The following is a 4610-nucleotide window of genomic DNA, read 5'->3' as shown; positions in this document are numbered from 1 at the left end:
GGCCCGGGATAGCGGGAGGGCCCCCCCAAATCGGAAGAATCCCGACGAAAACGGGACGGTTGGGGGGTATGCCAGTTCCACCCACGGTTATTTGAGGGAGAAAGAGATATGAAATATATGAAGTGATCATATTTATGCTTTAGTTCAACACATTATGTGGATAATGAGACCTGTGTGTTCCTTGTGTCCTTGGCCTCGCCCAGAGACTAGACACATATGGATTTTGATATTTCATTTCAGAGGAAACCATATCTTGGTGCCAGAAGATGGTAGACAAATGCTTTGTGGCTTAAACACCCCCAGATCAGGTCTAGTGCAAGTGTGATAATTTTGACATGGCTGTCATCTATGGAAGGTTGATTAATTTAGTAAAATGAATATTGTTTATTCCCAGATTAACAATAAGGTATTCCCTCTGTCAGAGTACGTGGAGGAATGTAGCTTTGAACAGCCAGAAATTTACGACCCGTGATCTGGTTTCTGGGCACTCAGACTCTCTTTATCAATATCCTTTGAGGTAGACCCAAAGAAGGTGAGGGGAGTAAGGTGGAGAAACCAGACCTGTTGTCAAATGAATGGTTCATATGGTGCTTTCTACAGTGGGGGGAATAAACAAACAACCACTTCTTCATCCAGATCAGAGGCCTGGGCTGAAAGAAACACAGTTTTTTTTTAAACAGGCTAAAGGTGGCCATACACTGGTCGATTTGCCATGAGATTCGACCAACAGATAGAGGGATCGTATAGGCCACCTTTACTGCAAACAGATTGTAAATCGATTTCAGCCTGAAACCGATCACAATCTGTGGAGCTGCCGCTGCTGCCGCCCCCAATCCCCCACCTGCATACATTACCTGTTCTGGCCGGCGCGAGTCCCCTGGTCCCCGCTGTCTTTTTCTCCACTCCAGGCTCCAGACCGTTCCTGTAGCTACTGAACTTCCTGTCCAGGGGAAGTTTAAACAGTAGAGAGCGCTCTACTGTTTAAACTTCCTGCCAGGACAGGAAGTTCTGTGTAGCTGCAGCTGGTCCGGAACCCAGCCCGGAAAGAAGACAGCAGGGACCAGGGGACTCGCGCTGGCCGGAACAGGTAATGTATACCCGCTGTATTGCGTCGGTCGTCGGGCATTCGAACGCCGCTATCGACGCACTCCCAACCCGCCGGCGATCGAGAAAAATCTTCCGCACGGACGGATCGACAGGAATCGACAGGAACGATCGATTTTGGACGGAAATCGATCGTTCTGTCAGCGGTGTGTGCGGCGATTTCACAGCCAATTCGATCACTGCGATCGAATCGGCCGTATATCGGCGGGAAAATCGTTAGGTGTATGGGCCCCTTTAGACTTAAAGGGATGTTCTGAATCTTTGTGTGCTCGATTTTGTGTGATTGTGCAGATGGCGCAGGCTAATCAGTGACAACCACTGACTACTTAATACTGGGGGGAAGCCTCTGACTACCTAACACTTGGGGGGTACTGCTAATACTAGGGGGAACCCCTGACTATATAATAGTGGGAGGACACCTTTATCTACCTATTTATAACACAACTCACTCACCTAACCCTGAGTCCAGCGGCAACTCCTCAATAGCTGGGGACGCTGACCCAGCAGGCATCCTCAGCTCACTGAGCGGGCGCACTCCTTCTGCATTTGTCCTGACAGCAGAGTGGATGTCCACAGAACTGACATGCAGGTCAGGATACTTAAAGAGGAACTTCAGCCTAAACAAACATACTGTCATTAAGTTACATTAGTTATGTTAATTAGAATAGATAGGTAATATAATTTCTTACCCACCCTGTTTTAAAAGAACAGGTAAATGTTTGTGATTCATGGGGGCTGCCATCTTTGTCATGGGGGCAGCCATCTTTTTGGTTGAAAGGAGGTGACAAGGAGCAGGAGACACAGTTCCAGCTGCCCTGTGTCCTGATCACCCCTCCCAGCTACGCACGCTAGGCTTCAAATGTCAAATTCAAAATGTCAAAAAGAAAAATTGCACCAAAAACAGCAGAACAAGACCAACAACATCAGAAATCCCATCATGCTTTGCACAGCATTAGGGGAAAAATGCCCGGGCAGTTTTCTTCTATGCAGCTAAAAATGAGGCTTGGGTATGTAAATTCTGATGCTGTGAAACTGTTAAAGAAACACCAAGCCTTTTCAGTTCTGCTGAGTCGATTTTTAGTCTGGAGGTTCACTTTAAACCTGGACCAGCTGCCATACCAGTGCTGTTGCATCTGGCCACAGAGCCGCGACATGCTCTCACGCCATCTCTAGCTTGAACCTTTGCTCCCTGCCTGTCTGTCTGTCAGTTTGATCAGTCATGCCAGTCAGTGTCTAATTGCCTGTCTTGTCTGTCCTTGCCTTGCCTTTCCGTTTGCTTGGTCAATTCAGGAAGTAGAGAGAGACCAGGAGCCCAATGGTGCAGTATCGGAAGGTATAGGACGATGAAAGTTTATATGATTATATACTCACAAAGGTGGGTTGCAGTTCCTGGAACCACCGTAGGCCTGCAGGGAATTCACTGTCCCGGCTCGGTGCTCCAGGTCCTTCCAGATACTGGATGGTTGCTCTCCTGTAGTTCAATACACTTTCCAGAAAACTGTAAAGCTATTACATGATGGATAGAAGGATAGGATAGAGGCACCCAGAATATATGGGTGTTAATAATTTAAAACATAACATGTAAATGAGAAGTAATAACTTACCTCACCAGAAGATACAGTTCAACTGGAAAAATATTTATTGAAAAAATTGGCAATGCGTTACATGGGTGGTGGCCCGCTTCGTCAGGTCATTACAAAAATGCCTAAAACCCCAACTAGCTATATACACTCACCTAAAGGATTATTAGGAACACCTGTTCAATTTCTTATGATTGCAATTATCTAACCAACTAATCACATGGCAGTTGCTTCAATGCATTTAGGGGTGTGGTCCTGGTTAAGACAAATTTCCTGAACTCCAAACTGAATATCAGAACGGGAAAGAAAGGTGATTTAAGCAAATCTGAGTAATGAAAAAAACAGAGGCGCCAATAGAATAAAAATGATGCCAATTAAAACCAAATAAAATGTGGGTGGCGATGGTGGACTTGCCTACCCTACAAAAAGCCAAAGACCACTTTGTATGGTAAAAATATATAAATTTAATCAAATTAATTTAGCACTCCAGATAAAACAATTAATTTGCAATGCGTTTCACAGGACACAAGCCCGCTTCCTCAGGCAAAACACATACAAGCAGGAGCAACTGAAACAAAAAAAACATACAACAAGAGACCCATATAAAATCAGAATGATCACACAAAACACAGAAAACAATGATGATCACACGAAACCAACAATAAGGGTCAGCAAATAAAATCAAGTGACATCAAATTGGCTCGTCAGTAGCCAATTGGCAATATATAATTGGTCTGTCACGTTCTGTAGCAATCGGTGAGGACAGAGAGTGTCTGATTACCGGTGATCTGCAGTATCGCCGGAAATACAGATATATACCCGATTATAAGTGATCTGCAGTCTCACCGATAATCCGATATACTAACTAACCTCTATCCACCCAAATAATGTGTAGTGATTGGTGCAAACAGTAATAGCGTATTGCTCTGTGACGAGGGCCCACAGAGCACGGACTTCCGTCCAGCGGCACGGGCCCGCTGACGGGGATGGTCGACAAGCAAGGTTCGGCAACAGAGATCAGAGGTACGAGGTACAGAGACAATAGGCAAGAGAATAAACGAGGGCACAGCAAGGTTGGCAACGGTAAATCAGATAGGCAGCGGTACAAAAGGATCAAGAGAAAATTCGAGGTCAAGAACAGGCAAAAGGTCAAAGGCACAGGTAAATACAATGGTATATTTCTTCCAGTACTTATATATTGGCGTAACCAATATATAAGTATACTGTGGATCCGAGAGCTAACACAGGAGTGTGATCGCTACAGAGGACAAGAAGCACTGGCAGTCTGCTGCTTAAATGCAGGCTGTCAACCCAGCAACCCCCACCCCCCAGATGACGTCAGAAAGGGGGCGGGAGAGACTCAGCAAGGCTGATCAGGAAAGCCTCCTCCTTAGAGCATAAAGGGCATGACGCTCCGTGCGTGAGCGTGTTGCCCTGCTCTGCTGTGACGACATGCGGCTGGAACGCTGGCCGGCGGCGCTGGCAGCCGAGGCGGACCGGAAGTTCAGAGTCCCGATGACGTCCGCCCCGAGAGCGGCGTTCATGCTGCTAGCCGCAGTGGGGGTAAGTCCATGCCTGACATTACCCCTCCCCTGAGGCGTGGTCTCCGAACGCGCTAATGAAGGCCTATCAGGATGAGAGTCGTGAAACTCCTGTATGAGTTCCTGTGCGTGGAGTCGATGTGCTGGTACCCAGGACCTCTCCTCAGGACCATATCCTCTCCAATGAACCAGATACTGGAGAGAATTCCGAACAAAACGAGAATCCAGAATTCTCTCGATTTCATACTCAGGTTCGCCGTCCACAATAACGGGGGAAGGGCAAGAGTCCACATGTACCGCGGGCTTTAGCAAAGACACATGAAACGTTCTTACCCCACGCATAGATTGGGGTAACGTTACCTGATAAGATACTCTATTGACCTTT

The sequence above is a fragment of the Hyperolius riggenbachi genome, chromosome 1 (assembly GCF_040937935.1).
Source record: "Hyperolius riggenbachi isolate aHypRig1 chromosome 1, aHypRig1.pri, whole genome shotgun sequence".
NCBI lineage: Eukaryota > Metazoa > Chordata > Amphibia > Anura > Hyperoliidae > Hyperolius > Hyperolius riggenbachi.
The sequence above is the reverse complement of the archived record's forward strand: the minus strand, read 5'-3'. Positions refer to the sequence as shown.